The following is a 20,654-nucleotide window of genomic DNA, read 5'->3' on the forward strand; positions in this document are numbered from 1 at the left end:
CTTAAGGCAGAGGAGTTTGGTCTGGTTCATAACATCCTCAATGTCATCAATCCATGTCCCTCCAGCCCTGAGCAATGATGTTTACAGATTAATGGAGGATACACAGGCACATTCATCGGGATTATCTTGGACAGGAGTCATTTGGGAATGATATTCCTCAGACCATCAACTCCCAGCTCGGCCAAGGATAAAGGCCAGGAATCCGGCCCAATTGGGAAACAGCCCATTTCCCGGGAGACTGAGAGGTCACTAACAGAGTGGGAGCTGGAGAGTCAGGAACAGAATAACAGGGACAGTCCGCTCTGCTCACTGACCCTTCACCCATCAGTGAATCCAGTGTCAGGAATGACTGCTATTAGTCAGACTGACAGAATGTGATCAGATACACACACTGTCCTTCCACATCATCAATATCTCCCAGCTCCCACCCTGTCTCAGCTCATCTGTCCCTCTGACATCTTCATGAAGCACCATGCTTTGAGCTGAGCTGTCTTACCTTCTGTACTCTCTCTCTGAATGGCTCCAATTCCCCCCGATCCCTCTCCGGTTTAAGATGCTCCTTGACATCTGCCCCAATGAATGAGGTTGACCATCACCTGACCCAATATCCCCTTCGGTGGGTCAACATCTACTGTATTTATAACGAGGAACTGCAGATCCTGGAGAGCTGATAGATAACACAGAAATTCCTGGCGGGATTTAGTGGGAGCGTCCTCATTTGTGGGAGAAATCAGAGTGAACCTCTCGAGTCCAGGGATTGTCCTTCAGAACTGAAGGGATCTGATGCTGATGCTGTCAGACCTGCTGAGCTCCCCCAGCAGTTTCTGTTTGTATTTCAGTCCCAATCCAATTGGTCCTGATGACGGCCTCGGGAATACCTTGCCAATTACTGGGAAAGGGTTGGACATGTCTCCTTCCCAGCAGTTAAACCGGGCTCGAACCCCTGCCATCGCAGTGTTGTACTTTGAAAGCAATTTTAAACGGGGAAAAACGCCGAGATGGAATGAATGAGATTGGACTCTCCGAGGTTTCCCAAACATGGCCACATTAGGGGGGACAGGGTGGGTCCCACCTTCTATTACATTCTCAGAGCTGGATTACAGGATTAGTGCTCATGTGCCTGACTGGGATAGTTCAGCTGAGACAAGATGTACTGGAGAAATTCCCCAAGGTTCCTTCCAGAGCAGCTTCCAGACCCACGGCACTATCATGTGGAATGCTGAACACTGCAGATACACGGGAACACCACCAGGTGACAATTCCACATCAAGACACTCCCCATCCTGGCTTGGAAAAACATCTCAGTCACACAAGTGCCATTGGTTGGAAATCCTGGAACTCCCTCCCTTACATCATTGTGGCTTTATCTGCCCCAAATAAATGGCAGCAGTTCAAGGCAATAACTCACCGTCACCTTCACCAGAGCAATTATATCTGAGCAATCCGTGGGGACCCAGCGGCAATGACCGAAACACATTAATGAATCACGAAATAAAGCTCAGTATTTGGGACCCGTGTGCTCAAGGGCTGAGCTTCTGAATAAATTGGGTTGATATTCTAGAAAATTAAAAGGCGATTTCATTGGAATGTCTCAGATTGTGAAGAGGCTTGAGAGGGGAGATGCTGAGAAATTAATCCTGTGGGTCTGGGAATCTGAAACACGATAACACAGTCTAAGGAGTTGCTGGAAAAGCTCAGCAGGTCAGGCAGCATCTGTGTAGAGAAATCAGCGTTAATGTTACAGCATCCGCAGTTCATTCGGGTTTGATTACCACCCTCTCAGGGTAAGGGGCAGGTTATTTGGGACTGAGATGAGGAGACAGCGCTTCACTCTAAGGCTCTGTCAGACCTGCTGAGATTCCCCAGCAATTTCCTGTTTGGATTTCAGCCCCAATCCAGTTGGTGATGATCACGGCCTTGTTCAGTGTGTTTGGGAATGGGGAGGGAGCTGGGAGCAGGGGGATGGTGGGGAAGTGGTGACCATAGCTGCCTTCCAAGCAGTTGACCCGGGTCCGATTCCCAACGATCACAGTGTCGCTGCTTTTAAATCGGTTTCTAAAGGAAAGCCACCGGGATATAAGGAAATCTGTCAGATTGTTCCTTGCGTTTCCTGGCGATGGTTCCTGTGAATTGCAGTGTGGAACCGGGGAGCATTGCTCGGCATCTCGGAAGCTTTCCCCTCTGCTGCTTCCCATTTCTTATTGAAATATTGGGTACAGCACAAGGATGGGTTTGTTTTGTTCGAAAAGTGAGAGACTGCTCCCGTCAGGAACCTGAAATAATTACAGAAGCCGCTGGAAACATTGAACAGTTCCAACAGCTTCTGTAGTGGTGGGGAGGGAGGATTAATGTGTCAAATCTACACAAGGATAAAATAAACTCCAGCCTCAAAACAGAGTTCCTAAATTTTACAAACATCAGTATGTCATTTTTCTGAGCAATCAATTCCCCTTAAACCCTTCCAATGCAGAATAGCATCTTTCTGATTCTCACTTTGAGAGATGTCCCTCAGTGAGCTCCTCCACCATTCTTTCCATTTCACTGGGGACCCACTATCCACAGTCTCCAATCAAATGACCTGAACTCAGACACACAGAGATCTTAAAGAGTGACACAATGCAGATAGGAAGTTGATTTCATTTCTGTTTCTGAGTCCAATCTTCACTCAGTGAGACAGAGTCAGGTATTCAAGGCTCCAACAAGAGCTGGATTCTGCTTCTGGTGATTGTCTTCATTCAGTGAGAAGGAGGGCCGTGGGCCAGAAGGAGCTCATCATTGTGCTTCGGGTTGTCTGCTCAGTCTGCAGCATTGCAGGCCGTGGGAGCAGGGCAGTGGGAAAGGTACCTCGTGTGGACTGCAATAGGACTTTCAACACATTGTTCCAGACCAGTTACAGAGCTTCAGGAATTCTGAATGAGGATCTGGAAAAATGGATTGATTGAAGGGGATCAGGAAAACAGGATAAAGCTGATGAATTCAGCAGGATTTCTCGGTCTAACTCTGTACCATACTTTATTTTCTGCTTCATAAATCTACAATCCGGAGCTCAACCCACTCAGAGCAATATAAGCTCAGAAACAAATCATTCAGTCCAACACATCCATGCTGAACTGATATCCGATGTAAATCTCATCCTATTTGTCAGAATTTGGCCCAAGTTCCTCTGAACCCTTTTTAATTCCTACACCCACCCAGATACCTTTTAAATGTTGTAATTGTACCAGCCTCCACTACTTCCTCTGGCAGCTCATGCACACAGTGCCCTCTGTGTGAAAAATGTTCCCCTTAGGTCCCTTTTATGTTTCCCCTTTCAACTTTAACATATGTCATCTGCTTCTGGACTCACCCACCACAGGGAAATCACCTTGCCTTTTTACCCTATTGAGGGTCCTTCATGATTTTGTGAACCTCTATAAGGTTACCCCTCAGCTACTGATGCTCCAGGGATAATAGCCTCAACCTATACAGTCTTAACCTCCAGCACAGACCCTCCAACCTTGGCATAATCCATGTAAATCTTTTCTGAACCCTTTCAATTTTCACAACATCGTTCTTATAGGAGGGAGTCCAGAATTGCACATTATATACCAAAAGTGGCCGAATCAATACCGCAACATGACCTCCCAACTCCTTTACCCAATTAACTGAGCAATAAAGACAAAAATGACAAACGCTTTCTTCACTATCCTATCGAAATGTTCGTCCACCTTCAACGATCGATGAAGCTGCACTCCAGGTCTATTTGTTTACCAACATCCCTAGTACCTTGCTATTCAGTGAATAAGTGCTGCTGTCTTTTGCCTTTCCAAAATGCAGCACCTCACATTTATCTAAATTAATCTCCATCTGCCACTCCTCGGCCCATTGGCCCATCTGATCAAGATCCTGTTGCACTCTGAGGTAACCATCTTCACTGTCCTCCACACCTCCAAATTTACTGTCATCTGCAAACTTACTATCCATTCGTCCTTTGGTCACATCCAAATCATTTATATAAATGACAAAACAACAGTGGACCCAGCACCGATCCTTGTGACACACCGCTGGGCATAGGCCTCCAGTCTGAAAAGCAACCCTACCCCACTACCCTCTGTGTTCTACCTTCGAGTCAGTTCTCTACCCAAAGGGCAATTCTACTGCCCCAACATACAAGTTTAAAATTATGACACCAGTCTCAAAAGTACAACAAGATTCTATTCCTGATTGGGGAATCGGGGCCAGACAATCAATAAAAAGAAATGTTGCAAGGTTCGGTAAATTAGAGATTCAGTTCAGTGCATCACGAAATGAAAACCATTCAGCAGGGCATCCGTACGTGGAAGAAGTGTTTCAGGGAACAATTAAATGGAAGGAACTGAAGCAGGGATTCAATAATGGGAGAATGTATGCAGGGGCTTTTAAATAGGGCAGGATAATACTCAATGGGAGAGTTGGTGCAGTTTCAGGATTTGTGCAGGATTGGTAAATGGGAGAAATGGTGCAGAGCAGCGGAGTCATAAACAGAGTCAAACAGTCATAGAGATGTACACCATGGAAACAGACACTTCAGTCCAACTTGTCTATGACTCAATTTTAGAATTCTGGCAGCGCTCCACGAATTTGGAGAATCATTCCAAGGAAATACTAAATGGAAGGATTGGTAAAGGGCTTATCGAAATAAGAGAATTTGGAACAGGGATCTGATATTGTCAAATTAGTGCAGTTAGAACCAAATGGGAGAGTTTCATTTAGCAGTAAATGGGAGAATTGGTGCAGTGTAGCACTAAATGGGAGCATTCGGACAGGACAATACTTGATGCGGGAATGTGTGTGTGGCTTTCCTGTACACCTTTGTGGTGAATTCAGGTATACAGGAAAGCCACACACACAGACCCAGTTCTGAACTATGAAAGCAACCAACCCAACACACACAAAAGAAGTTGCATCAAGATACTGTTCAAAAGAGCCACAACACACTGCAGCACACCAGAACAGCAAAAAGAGGAAGAAGGATACCTATACAATGTATTCGACAAAAACGGATACCCGCGCAATTTCATCAACAGATGCCTAAGGGAAAGACAGCGAACCACAACCCAAAGGACTAGCCATGTTACCATACATCAGGAGCATTTCCGAACTGACAGCCAGACTACTGCGACCACTCGGACTCATAACAGCACACAAAACAACAGCCACTCTCAGACAAAAACTCACCAGAACAAAGGACCCGATACCCAACATGAGCAAAACCAACGTAGTGTACATAATCCCATGCGAGGACTGCACAAAACACTACATAGGACAAACAGGAAGACAGCTAACGATCCGTATCCATGAACACCAATTAGCCACGAAACGACACGACCAGCTATCCTTAGTAACCACGCACACAGATGACAAGCAACATGAATTCGACTGGGACAACACTGCTATTATAGGACAAGCCAAACAGAGAACAGCCAGGGAATTCCTAGAGGCATGGCACTCATCCACAGATTCAATCAATAAACACATCGAACTGGACCCAATATATCGGCCACTGCAACGGACAGCTGGAACTGACAACGGACGCGGCAGATTCAAACCACTATAAATGCGGGAGGAAAGATCACAGAAGCGCTTCACAGGAGGCTCCCAAGCACTGAGGATCTCACCGAGACAGGGGACGAAACGTCTGCAACACAAATTCCCAGCTCGGCGAACAGAACCACGGAAATGGTACGAGGCAACAAAGAATTGGAGAATTGATGCGGGACATCAGGAAATGAGAGACCTGGTGCACAGTGGAGCTCAATTAGAGAATTGGTGCATTGCAACAGTAAATGGGAGAATTAGAGTAGCGCACTCTTAAATGGTAGAATCAGGCTCAGGCACCAGTAAATGGAAGGATTAGTACAGGGATATGAGTAAATGGGAGATTTCGTGGGAAACAATAATTTGGAGATCTATTGCACAGTGCAGTTACATGAGAAAATTGGTGGGAGTGCCAATATATTGGAAAATTGGAGTAGAGCATGTCTAAATTGGGGAATGGGGGCCAGGGAATCAATAAAAAGAACTGTTGCAAGCATCGGTAAATTGGAGATTCAGTTCAGTGCATCACTAAATGAAAAAAAAAATCAGCAGGGCACCCGTACGTGGAAGATGTATTTTAGGGAACAATTAAAAGGAAGGAATTGATGCAGGGCAACAATAATTGGAGAATTCATGCAATTCTAAGTGGGAGGATTGGGGCAGGATAACCTCATTGGGTGAGTTGGTGAAATTCCCGAATTCGTGCCGGATTGGGAAATGGGAGAATTGGGGCAGGGAAGCGGAGCACTAATTACAGACTGAGAGATATACAGCACGGAAACAGAACCTTCAATCCAACCTGTCCATGCTTAAATTTAAGAATTCCTGGCAGCTCTTCACTAAATTGGAGAATCATTGCAAGAAACTACTAAATGGAAAAGTTGGGAAAGAGCTTCTCGAAATGTGAGATTTTGCTACAGGGCATCGGATAATGGGGTGAATTAGTACAGTTCACCACTAAATAGGTGCGTTATGCTGTGTTTCACTAAATGGGAGAATTGGGCCAGGGAGATTTAGAGTAGGGCACCCCTAAATTGGGCGAGGGCATCATTCACTAGGAGGATCGGTGTAAGGCAAAACTGAGTGGAGAACTTCAGTAATTGGGGGACACGGTGCTAAGCAACACTGAATTGGAGAATTGGTGTGGGGTATCAGTAAATGAGAGACCTGATGCAGGGTGCTGATAACTTCGAGACTTGGAGTAAATGGGAGGACACGGGCAGTGAAACAGTAAATAGGACAAATGTTGCAAAGGATTAGTGGTCCAGATTCAATACAGTGCACCACGAAATAAGGGAGTTGGTGCAGTTCACCACGAAAGGGAAGATATGTCTAGGATCAGGAATTTGGAGATTTGATGCGGGGATTGCAAGAATTGAGAATTCTGGTAGCAGACTACGAAATGGGAGAATTGTTGCAGGCAAATACTGAATGGAAGACCTGGTGCACAGTGGAGCTCAATTAGAGAATGGGTGTATGGCAACAGGAAATGGGAGAATTAGGGTAGCGCACCCTTAAATGGTAAAATCGGGGTCGGGCATCAGTAAATGGAGGAATTAGGACAGGGATATGAGTAACTGGGAGATGAGGTGGAAAACAATAAATGGGAGATTCAGTGCAGAGTGCCGTGACATCGGAAAATTGGTGGGAGGGCCAAAATATTTTCTATAATACAGGAGGAAGCAGAGACGCTGCTCCAGCTCCTTTATTTTCTATAATACAGGAGGAAGCAGAGACGCTACTCCAACTCCTTTATTTTCTATAATACAGGAGGAAGCAGTGACGCTGCTCCAGCTCCTTTATTTTCTATAATACAGGAGGAAGCAGTGACGCTGCTCCAGCTCCTTTATTTTCTATAATACAGGAGGAAGCAGAGACGCTGCTCCAGCTCCTTTATTTTCTATAATACAGGAGGAAGCAGTGACGCTGCTCCAGCTCCTTTATTTTCTATAATACAGGAGGAAGCAGTGACGCTGCTCCAGCTCCTTTATTTTCTATAATACAGGAGGAAGGAGTGATGCTGTTCCAGCTCCTTTATTTTCTAAAATACAGGAGAAGCAGAGACGCTGCTCCAGCTCCTTTATTTTCTATAATACAGGAGGAAACAGAGACGCTGCTCCAGCTCCTTTATTTTCTATAATACAGGAAGAAGCAGTGACACTGCTCCAGCTCCTTTATTTTCTATAATACAGGAGGAAGCAGAGACGCTGCTCCAGCTCCTTTATTTTCTATAATACAGGAGGAAGCAGTGACGCTGCTCCAGCTCCTTTATTTTCTATAATACAGGAGGAAGGAGTGACGCTGCTCCAGCTCCTTCATTTTCTATAATACAGGAGGAAGCAGTGACGCTGCTCCAGCTCCTTTATTTTCTATAATACAGGAGGAAGCAGAGACGCTGCTCCAGCTCCTTTATTTTCTATAATACAGGAGGAAGCAGTGATGCTGCTCCAGCTCCTTTATTTTCTATAATACAGGAGGAAGCAGTGACGCTGCTCCAGCTCCTTTATTTTCTATAATATAGGAGGAAGCAGTGACGCTGCTCCAGCTCCTTTATTTTCTATAATACAAGAGGAAGCAGCGACGCTGCTCCAGCTCCTTTATTTTCTATAATACAAGAGGAAGTAGTGACGCTGTTCCAGCTCCTTTATTTTCTATAATACAGGAGGAAGCAGAGACGCTGCTCCAGCTCCTTTATTTGGTGGAAACAATAAATAGGTCTGTTTCCATGCTGTACATCTCTATGTCTCTATTTAAAAGGCATCTGGATGGGATGTCGACAGGGATTGTTTGGAGGGGTAAGGGACAAATGTTGGCAAATATAGCTAATTAATTCCGGTTATCTGGTCAGCAAGGACGAGGTGGAATGGCGGGTCTGTTTCTATGCTCGGCACTTCCGAAATCCTGATGAAGGACTTTTGCCCGAAACGTGTATTTTCCTGCCCCTCGGATGCTGCCTGACCTGAAGTGCTTTTCCAGCACCACTCTGATCTAAGCTCTGAAATGCACTTCTCATACAGGAGACTTCTCCTGCCTACCGAAGGTACACAAAGACAACACACCAGGATGTCCCATCATATTAGGGAATGGGACCCGATGTGAGAACCTCACTGCCGATGTCAAATACATCTTGAAAGCCATGAGGCAGGGAAACCCCAGCTTCTGCCGAGACAGAACATTGGGACACAGGCAGATTTCAACCTCACACCTTCAAGGCTGAATCTGAGCTGAGGTGGCACCTATTGTTAAAGATTTACCTGGGAATTTAGCTATTTTTACATACGGTTTACATATGAAAGAACAAAATCTAACATGGTATTTCTGACAGTATACAGACTGAACAGACACTACACTTTCTTTTTAAATATTTCATTTCAGTGGCATCACCCTGTAATCCTTTACTATAAATTCAGTGTGGTATGATGTTATGCTCCACAACCACCTGATGAAGGAACAGCGCTCCAAAAGCTGGTACTATCAAATTAACCTGTTGGACTATAACCTGATGTTGTGTGATTATTTAATTTTGTCCACCCCAGTCCAACACCGGCACCTCCAAATCTTTACTCCATATTGCTTACACTAACTCACACGCAGTTCAGGTCAGTTTAGCCCAATGACCCTGTTCCTCTTTTTGTGAGGTTCCCTGTGTATATTAACAGAGTTAATGGGCCCCGAGAGGATGAATACATTCTCTTTATCCTGTCAGTGTAAACAGTTGAACAATTCAGTTTGAAGCCAATGGAAGAGAAGATTGTCTTTTTCTGTACAATTTCAGTGCAGAACGTTCAACCATAAACTGTCTTTGCAAAAGTGGGGGTTGAATACAATTCTCAGTGAGCAACATTAATACAGAAAACACAATTCCGAGTTCCTGTTATCAATTGGTGAAGGAACTGGGATGTGAAAACCACTTGTGGTGTGGTGCCGTGGCTCAGTTTGTGAACTTACCCACATCATAAACAGCCCACCAAGATTTCACATCGTAGTGGTGCCTGTGTATTTTACCAAATGCATGGTTGTTTCAAAATCTCCCAAGTCAGTGTTGCTCATCAGTCAACCATGCGTCCTGTTTGAGTGTCAGCCTGTTTTGGTGATCCTGATCTGTTCCCTGGTTTAGTTCCTCCAGTGGATATTGTTTCTTCCAAACTATGAATTCAATGTGGAGTTTCCTTCCTGTGTTTGTCAAGAACCTCTGCTCCTACTCCTCCTTTATTACGCCCCGTTCATTACCAGTTTGTTGGGAATAACGAGGTGAGCCAGGAGACATGGCAGACTCGCCGGTGAATGTTGTAGTAATGGCGCAGACACCAAGAGCTGTACACCCTAATTCTCTGCTGTCAACATTCATTCATTCGACACCAACAGGAAATACTTCATTGCACTCCTGTCGTTGTGGTTTGCACTGTGATTGCGGTTTCTTTTCTTGTGGATTCTGTAGTCTATTTAGAACTCGAAAGGATCATAATATTTGGAGGAAGGAATGACTCCTCACCTCAGGCATAAGGGCCAGACACATTATTCGGAGAATGTGAGCCCAATCCCACACATGCTACCGAGGGGACAGAAAGCCTGTTAGCTGGTCCACTCTCAATTTGTCTCCGAATGTCAGACTTTTCAAAGAGAAGAAATGGGAAATGAGGAATATGGACTGACCGAGAGTCCGAGAATGTGAAAGAGGGTCAGGTACATTCACAGAGAAAGAAAGAAAGATGGAGACGCATATTGAGGGAGATACTGAAAGGACCAATTCTCCAATCAACATGGCTTCTGACTGACAGAAACAAATAGGAATAAAAAGGTAACTATTAAACACAGCCTTTCACCAGGGAATCGATATGAAATGGAAACATGGACATCGGGGAAAACAGTATTCACAAGGTGAACAATCAGTAAAAATAATTATCGTCACTGTTTCACATCGGATGTCCCACTCCGTGAAGCAATGTCTTTCAATGCCCAAGGAAACATATTTACCCTCAGGAACGTGCTTCAGGGTCGCCTGCGCCTCTGCTGGATGTTGCCATCATTTTATTCACAGTCACTCCGGGATTTTTTCATTCACTCCAGTGAAATATCTTTTCATACCTTGCATCATGGTCTCTTCCAGTCAAGATCCTGAACCAGTCCAGCGAGAAACCTCTGTTGGTTTGAATCCCGGGATGGAGAATCAGACGAGATGAACAGCGCCGTTTATTGGTGGAACCCCTTCACTGCAATCTCACGCCTCAAAACGGGTCTCTGCCCGCGTCAACCTGTTCTGTACATTCCTGCATTACACCGACTGACCAAAATCAGATTACCACAGCTCCACTTTCTTTACTGTGAAACCAAAGGCGATAATATGAAGCGTTTGCAAAATTGAAGAGAGAAACTTTGTTGCCGAAGGTGGTTATGAAGGGATGGACAGGCACAAGGGTGTGTACAATTCAGGTCGCTTTGGATACTGTCAGCATTACCGGGGGCCCGTGCTGAGGAGTCAAAGTTTGTATCGTCCAGACATGGATACAGTTCCCATTCAGGGAACGAAGGTTTAATTCTCTTCATGTGAATTGTCTGAATGAAAACACATTCCCCGTTCCACACAGAAGACAGACCGGGATCACTCCAGAATCAGCCCAGTGATTACTTGAACCATGTAGAAGGACAATGACAGCGGACAGATACGATAGTGACCCCATTAAATCTCCCTCCGATCATCTCACCTTCCTGAGTTGGGAATATGTTGGTGTTCCTTCAGTGTCTCTGGGTGTAAATCCAGGAAATCCCGCGATTGCACCATAATGGCTGTACCTCCGTGTGAAGGAGTTCAATGGTTCACAAAAGCAACTCATCTCCTCCATCTCTGGGGGATTTAAGGATGGACAGTGGGTCCTATTCCATTGAGTGATATCTTTATCCCAGGAATACGTTTCTAACAGTGGTAGGTTCCAATCGGACACCTTCAGGAGATCGGTAGTAAGTTGGGAAGTGGAGCAGGGAAGTGAAATTGACGTGAATGACAATGATGACTGGGAGGCATGAGGCAGGAAGTGAGTCTGGATCTGGTGGTGCAAGGCACAGTGTCGCTGCTAATGGGTCAGCCTTTACTGCAAACTGTTTACATTGGCTTGCTCTTTGCTGTTCCTGGCGATGGTTCCTGTGAATTGCAGTGTGGAACCGGGCAGCATTGCTCGGTATCTCGGAAGCTTTCCCCTCTGCTGCTTCCCATTTCTTATTGAAATATTGGGTGCAGCACAAGGATGGGTTTGTTTTGTTCCAAAAGTGAGAGACTGCTCCCGTCAGGAACCTGAAATAATTACAGAAGCCGCTGGAAACACTGAACAGTTCCAACAGCTTCTGTAGTGGTGGGGAGGGAGGGTTAATGTGTCAAATCTACACAAGGATAAAATAAACTCCAACCACAAAACACTCAGAGTTCCTAAGTTTTACAAACATCCGTATAACATTTTTCTGAGCCATCAATTCCCCTTAAACCCTTCCAATGTGGAATACCATCTTTCTGACTCTCACTTTGAGCGATGTCCCTCAGTTAGCTCCTCCACCAATCTTTCCATTTAACTGGGGACCCACTATCCACAGTCTCCAATCAAATGACCTGAACTCAGACACACAGAGATCTTAAAGAGTGACACAATGCAGATAGGAAGTTGATTTCATTTCTGTTTCTGAGTCCAATCTTCACTCAGTGAGACAGAGTCAGGTATTCAAGGCTCCAACAAGAGCTGGATTCTGCTTCTGGTGATTGTCTTCATTCAGTGAGAAGGAGGGCCGTGGGCCAGAAGGAGCTCATCATTGTCCTTCGGGTTGTCTGCTCAGTCTGCAGCATTGCAGGCCGTGGGAGCAGGGCAGTGGGAAAGGTACCTCGTGTGGACTGCAATAGGACTTTCAACACATTGTTCCAGGGCAGTTACAGAGCTTCAGGAATTCTGAATGAGGATCGGAAAAATGCATTGATTGAAGGAGGAGTATCAGGAAAACAGGATAAAGCTGATGAGATCAGCAGGATTTCTCGGTCTAACTCTGTACCATACTTTATTTTCTGCTTCATAAATCTACAATCCGGAGCTCAACCCACTCAGAGCAATATAAGCACAGAAACAAATCATTCAGTCCAACAAATCCATGCTGAACTGATATCCGATGTAAATCTCATCCTATTTGTCAGAATTTTGCCCATGTTCCTCTGAACCCTTTTTAATTCCTACACCCACCCAGATACCTTTTAAATGTTGTAATTGTACCAGCCTCCACTACTTCCTCTGGCAGCTCATGCACACAGTGCCCTCTGTGTGAAAAATGTTCCCCTTAGGTCCCTTTTATGTTTCCCCTTTCAACTTTAGCACATGCCATCTGCTTCTGAACCCCCCCACCACAGGGAAATCACCTTGCCTTTTTACCCTATTGAGGGTCCTTCATGATTTGGTGAACCTCTATAACGTTACCCCTCAGCTCCTGACGCTCCAGGGATAATAGCCTCAACCTGTACAGTCTTACCCTCCAGCACAATCCCTCCAACCTTGGCAACAACCTTGTAAACCTTTTCTGAACCCTTTAAAGTTTTACAACACCCTTCTTAGAGGAGGGAGTCCAGAATTGCAAACTGTGGCCGAACCAATACTGCAGCATGACCTCCCAACTCCTTTACACGATTAACTGAGCAATAAAGACAAAAATGCCAAACACCTTCTTCACCATCCTATCGAAATGTTAGTCCACCTTCTTGATCTATGAGGTAATAACAATGACTGCAGATGCTGGAAATCAGATTCTGGATTAGTGGTGCTGGAAGAGCACAGCAGATTAGGCAACATCCAAGTAGCTTCGAAATCGACGTTTCGGGCAAAAGCCCTTCATCAGGAATAAATCCTGATGATGGGCTTTTGCCCGATACGTCGATTTCGAAGCTACTTGGTTGCTGCCTGAACTGTGCTCTTCCAGCACCACTAATCTAGATTCATGATCTAGAAAGTTGGCAGGAGACTGTAAAACCTGGCTCATATTCTATGGATAATACGTCTGCCACTTGGATGTGATACAAGGAGCTATTTCTTCCTCAAAACATTGTAACTCTTTCAAAATAAAGTTGCATTCCTTATCCAATAGAAAAAAGCTACACCTATAGGAGAACATGGAAGCATTACTGATGCTGTAAAATGAATGAATGGCGACAGCAGAGAATGAGGGTGATCCACTCGTGGTTTCTGTGCCATAACCACAAGATTCCACGGCCTTTCTGCAGTGTCTCCTGCCTCACCTCGTTATTCCCACCAAACTTGGAGTGAAGGAGGGTGAATAAAAGTGGAGGAGAAGAAGGAGTGCTTTTGGAACAGCGACAAGAAATTCCAGGATGGTGTATGGGTTAGGAAGGACAACATGCCCTGCTGGAACTAAACCAGGAAAAAGGAGTGGGTTTACCAAACCATAACAGGCTCGAACTCAAACAGGATGCTGAGTCCCTTCATCAGTAACACGACCCTTAATAGAAGGTGAACCTACGACCCTTCAATACAACAAGTGGGCGCAGCTGGGATTGGACCCTATGGTCAGCTGCTTCCCAAGGAGGGGTTTGAAATAACTAAGGGACGGCCATATGTGCAGTTCCTTAACCACATGACCACAGTCACTCGGAAGTACATTTCGGGATCAATATTACTCAGTGTGATTTGCAATCAAACCCCACTTTTACAAAACCAGACATTTCACGATTGAAGATTCTTCAATGCAAAGGCACATAAAATGGCAATCTTCTCTTACAAATATCTGTTTGAAGCCAATGTATCTGTTTAAACTGACAGGACAAAGGGGTCGGTTATCATCCTCTTGGAGCGTATTGACAGCTTTAATACACACAGAGGTAATCTCACATGAAGAGGAACAGTGTCATTGCCATCAATTGCCCAGGAATGGTATGTGAGCCAATGTAAACAGTTTGCAGGAAAGGCTGACCCATTAGCAGCGACACTGAGCCTTGCACCACCAGATCCAGACTCACTTCCTGCCTCATGCCTCCCAGTCATCATTGTCATTCACGTCAATTTCACTTCCCTGCTCCACTCCCCAACTTACTACCGATCTCCTGCAGGTGTCCGATTGGAACCTACCACTGTTAGAATCGTATTCCTGGGATAAAGATATCACTCAATGGAATAGGACTCGCTGTCCATCCCTAAATCCCCCAGAGATGGAGGAGATGAGTTGCTTTTGTGAACCATTGAACTCCTTCACACGGAGGTACAGCCATTATGGTGCAATCGCGGGATTTCCTGGATTTACACCCAGAGACACTGAAGGAACACCAACATATTCCCAACTCAGGAAGGTGAGATGATCGGAGGGAGATTTAATGGGGTCACTATCGTATCTGTCCGCTGTCATTGTCCTTCTACATGGTTCAAGTAATCACTGGGCTGATTCTGGAGTGATCCCGGTCTGTCTTCTGTGTGGAACGGGGAATGTGTTTTCATTCAGACAATTCACATGAAGAGAATTAAACCTTCGTTCCCTGAATGGGAACTGTATCCATGTCTGGACGATACAAACTTTGACTCCTCAGCACGGGCCCCCGGTAATGTTGACAGTATCCAAAGCGACCTGAATTGTACACACCCTTGTGCCTGTCCATCCCTTCATAACCACCTTCGACAACAAAGTTTCTCTCTTCAATTTTACAAACGCTTCATATTATCGCCTTGGGTTTCACAGTAAAGAAAGCAGAGCTGTGGTAATCTGATGTTGGTCAGTCGGTGTAATGCAGGAATGGACAGAACAGGTTGACGCGGGCAGAGACCCGTTTTGAGGCGTGAGATTACAGTGAAGGCGTCCCACCAATAAAAGGCGCTGTTCATCTCGTCTGATTCTCCATCCCAGGATTCAAATCAACAGAGGTTTGTCACTGGACTGGTTCAGGATCTTGACTGGAAGAGACCATGACGCAAGGTATGAAAAGATATTTCACTGGAGTGAATCAAAACATCGCGGAGTGACTGTGAATAAAATGATGGCAACTTCCAGCAGAGGCGCAGGCGACCCTGAAGCAGGTACCTGAGGGTAAATATGTTTCCTTGGGAATTGAAAGACATTGCTTCACGGAGTGGGACATCCGATGGGAAACAGTGACGATAATTATTTTTACTGATTGTTCACCTTGTGAATACTGTTTCCCCCGATGTTCATGTTTCCATTTCATATCAACTCCCTGTCGGACCTCCGGCTGACATTGGGCCACTGACATCATGGATAATGGCTCTGAGTTTTGGTGGTTCGAATCCTTCCTGATTTGTGTGCAATGTACTGCAGGGATTGGATCAGTGGGTCCCGAATTTGGGAGTATTGCACCTCAATGTGCGACGGATTTTGAGGAGCTGCAGACTTTGGATCAATGTGTTTTCAAATTTGAAAGTTGCATGTGAGGCAATTGTCCATTTTAAATTCCAGCTCATCGCAATGTCTCTCATTGTGTGTAAAACTGGCTTTAGTTACACCTAAAGCTGCCTTTTGTCAGAGAAACCTGTGTGTGGGAGGGGTGGGGGTTGTGTGGGTGGAGTCTGAATAGGTGGAGGGCTGTAGTGAAGGACAAGGAGCTGGTATAATCCCGAAACCTCTGCCCTCCTCCCACCCCACCCCCCCCACCTCCAGGCATGTGTGTGTGTCTGTGACTCACTCTATGGGTGAAAATGTGAATGGGTTGCTCGAAGGGATTTCACTTCAGTCTGACGGTGTATAACTCACTCCCCATTGTTGTGTCGTTTAAGATCACAGGGATAATCTTTTCTGAATTTTGCGTTGAAAACATCAGAACACACAAGGTATCGTGCCAAAGCTAGACACTGGATCGAGAACAGATGGCTATCTGATGATCCATACTGCACGATGGGCCGAATGGCTTTTTCCGACTGTGTTAAAAAAACCTCAAAGACACCGAGAAACTAATGTGCAGCGAAAATGATCCAAAATGAAATGCATAAGTGGTTTCATTGAGAATAAATGTGACAGTTTCTGTCACCTTCCCTTTTAATCTCACTGTTAGGAGTTGGTGCACTCTCTGAGGGGGAAAGGGTGATTCCTGGTCAGGGAATGGGCGATGTGTTCTGCAAAGATATCTTGCTAACAGTATTTCTGACCGATTTTCTGAAGCCGTCAGGTCATTGGTTTTGTCTCAAACGTTGTTAAGAATAACATGAAACAAAGAACTGCAGATGTTTGAAATCTGAACCAAAACCAAGATTTGATAGAAAAACTCAGTAGGACACTGGAGAGAAACAGAGTTAATGCTTCATATCGGCAGAGCGAGGTTACTTCGACATTTCTGTATGATATTTTTGGTAAAATGATCAGTTATCCCAGTCAGGATATTTACCAAAATCTTTCATTAACTTACAACCGTCAATGTTGAAAATTCAAAATGACTTTGTTGGCTGTAAGAATCCTTCCGTGACCCGGAGCTGGTGAAAGGCTGTGCTTAATAGTTCCCTTTTTATTCCGATTTGTTTCTGTCAGTCAGCATCCATGTCGATTGGAGAATTGGTCCTTTCAGTATCTCCCTCAATATGCGTCTCCATCTTTCTTTCTTTCTCTGTGAATGTACCTGACCCTCTTTCACATTCTCGGACTCTCGGTTTACCCATATTCCTCATTTCCCATTCCTGCTCTTTGAAAAGTCTGACATTCGAAGACAAATTGAGAGTGGACCAGCTAACAGGCTTTCTGCCCCCTCGGTAGCATGTGTGGGATTGGGCTCACATTCTCCGAATAATGTGTCTGGCTCTTATTCCTGAGGTGAGGAGTCATTCCTTCCTCCAAATATTATGATCCTTTCGAGTTCTAAATAGACTTCATAATCCACAAGAAAAGAAACCGCAATCACAGTGCAAACCACAATGACAGGAGAGCAATGAAGTATTTCCTGTTGGTGTGGAATGAATGAATGTTGACAGCAGAGAATTAGGGTGAACAGCTCTTGGTGTCTGCGCCATTACTGCAACATTCACCGGCGAGTCTGCCATGTCTCCTGGCTCACCTCGTTATTCCCAACAAACTGGAAATGAACGAGGTGTAATAAAGGAGGAGTAGGAGCAGAGGTTCGTGTCAAACTCAGGAAGGAAACTCCAGATGGAATTAAAAGTTCGGAAGAAACAATATCCCCTGGAGGAACTAAACCAGGGAGCAGACCAGGATCACCATAACTGGCTGAGACTCAAACAGGACGCATGGTTGACTGATGAGCAACACTGACTTGGGAGATTTTGAAACAACCATGTATTAGGAAAAATACACAAGCACCACTACGATGGAAAATAAATGAGCTGGAGCAGCGTCTCTGCTTCCTCCTGTATTAGAGAAAATAAAGGAGCTGAATCAGTGTCTCTGCTTCCTCCTGCATAATTGAAAATAAAGGAGCGAGAGCAGCGTCTCTGCTTCCTCCTTTATTATAGAAAATAAAGGAGCTGGAGCAGCGTCACTCCTTCCTCCTGTATTATAGAAAATAGAGGATCTGGAGCAACGTCTCTGCTTCCTCCTTTATTATAGAAAATACAGGATCTGGAGCAACGTCTCTGCTTCCTCCTTTATTATAGAAAATACAGGAGCTGGACCAGCGTCTCTGCTTCCTCCTTTATTACAGAAAATACAGGAGCTGGAGCAGCGTCACTGCTTCCTCCTGTATTACAGAAAATAAAGGAGCTGGAGCAGTGTCTCTGCTTCCTCCTGTATTATAGAAAATAAAGGAGCTGGAGCAGCGTCACTGCTTCCTCCTGTATTATAGAAAATAAAGGAGCTGGAGCAGCGTCACTGCTTCCTCCTGTAGTATAGAAAAAAAAGGAGCTGGAGCAGCGTCACTGCTTCCTCCTGTAGTATATAAAATAAAGGAGCTGGAGCAGCGTCTCTGCTTACTCCTGTATTATAGAAAATAAAGGAGCTGGAGCAGCGTCACTGCTTCCTCCTGTATTATAGAAAATAAAGGAGCTGGAGCAGCGTCACTGCTTCCTCCTGTATTATAGAAAATAAAGGAGCTGAGCAGCGTCTCTGCTTCCTCCTGTATTATAGAAAATAAAGGAGCTGGAGCAGCGTCTCTGCTTCCTCCTGTTATATAGAAAATAAAGGAGCTGGAGCAGCGTCTCTGCTTCCTCCTGTATTATAGAAAATAAAGGAGCCGGAGCAGACAATGCTTCCTCCTGTATTATAGAAAATAAAGGAGCTGGAGCATCGTCTCTGCTTCCACCCGTATGATAGAACATAAAGGTGATGGAGCAGTGTCTCTGCTTCCTCCTGTATTATAGAAAATAAAGGAGCTGGAACAGCGTCACTGCATCCTCCTGTATTATAGAAAATAAAGGAGATGGAGCAGCGTCACTGCTTCCTCCGGTATTATAGAAAATAGAGGAGCTAGAGCAGCGTCACTGCTTCCTCCTGTATTACAGAAAATAAAGGAGTGGAGCAGCGTCTCTCCTTCCTCCTGTATTAGAGAAAATAAAGGAGCTGGAGCAGCGTCACTGCTTCCTCCTGTATTACAGAAAATAAAGGAGCTGGAGCAGTGTCTCTGCTTCCTCCTGTATTATAGAAAATAAAGGAGCTGGAGCAGCGTCACTGCTTCCTCCTGTATTATAGAAAATAAAGGAGCTGGAGCAGCGTCCCTGCTTCCTCCTGTTATACAGAAAATAAAGGAGCTGGAGCAGCGTCTCTGCTTCATCCTGTATTATAGAAAAAAAAGGAGCTGGAGCATCGTCTCTGCTTCCTCCTGTATGACAGAACATAAAGGTGCTGGAGCAGTGTCTCTGCTTCCTCCTGTATTATAGAAAATAAAGGAGCTGGAACACCGTCACTGATTCCTCCTGTATTATAGAAAATAAAGGATCTGGAGCAGTGTCACTGCTTCCTCGTGTATTATAGAAAATAAAGGAGCTGGAGCAGCGTCTGCTTCCTCCTGTATTATAGAAAATAAAGGAGCTGGAGCAGCGTCACTGCTTCCTCCTGCAATATATAAAATAAAGGCGCTGGAGCAGCGTCACTGCTTCCTCCTGTATTATAGAAAATAAAGGAGCTGGAGCAGTGTCACTGCTTCCTCTTGTATTATAGAAAATAAAGGAACTGGAGCAGTGTCACTGCTTCCTCCTGTATTATAGAAAATAAAGGTCCTGGAGCAGCGTCACTGCTTCCTTCGGTATTATCGAATAGAAAGGAGCTGGAGCAGCGTCTCTGCTTCCTCCTGTATTATACAAATTAAAGAAGCTGGAGCAGCGTCACTGCTTCCTCCTGTATTATTGAAAATAAAGGAGCTGGAACAGCGTCACCGCTTCCTCCTGTATTATAGAAAATAAAGGCGCTGGAGCAGCGTCACTGCTGCCTCCTGTATTATAGAAAATAAAGGAGCTGGAGCAGCGTCTCTGCTTCCTACTGTATTCTAGAAAATAAAGGAGCTGGAGCAGCGTCACTGCTTCCTCCTGTATTATAGAAAATAAAGGAACTGTAGCAGCGTCTTTGCTTCCTCCTGTATTATAGAAAATAAAGGAGCTGGAGCAGCGTCTCTGCTACCTACTGTATTCTTGAAAATAAAGGAGCTGGAGCAGCGTCACTGCTTCCTCCTGTATTATAGAAAATAAAGGAGCAAGAGCAGCGTCACTGCTTCCTCCTGTGTTATAGAAAATAAAGGAACTGGAGCAGCGTCTCTGCTTCCTCCTGTATTAGAGAAAATAAAGGAGCTGAATCAGTGTCTCTGCTTCCTCCTGCATAATTGAAAATAAAGGAGCGAGAGCAGCGTCTCTGCTTCCTCCTTTATTATAGAAAATAAAGGAGCTGGAGCAGCGTCACTGCATCCTCCTGTATTACAGAAAATAAAGGAGCTGGAGCAGTGTCTCTGCTTCCTCCTGTATTATAGAAAATAAAGGAGCTGGAGCAGCGTCACTGCTTCCTCCTGTATTATAGAAAATAAAGGAGCTGGAGCAGCGTCACTGCTTCCTCCTGTAGTATAGAAAAAAAAGGAGCTGGAGCAGCGTCACTGCTTGCTCCTGTAGTATATAAAATAAAGGAGCTGGAGCAGCGTCTCTGCTTACTCCTGTATTATAGAAAATAAAGGAGCTGGAGCAGCGTCACTGCTTCCTCCTGTA

The sequence above is a fragment of the Chiloscyllium punctatum genome, chromosome 4 (assembly GCF_047496795.1).
Source record: "Chiloscyllium punctatum isolate Juve2018m chromosome 4, sChiPun1.3, whole genome shotgun sequence".
NCBI classification, from domain to species: Eukaryota; Metazoa; Chordata; class Chondrichthyes; order Orectolobiformes; family Hemiscylliidae; genus Chiloscyllium; species Chiloscyllium punctatum.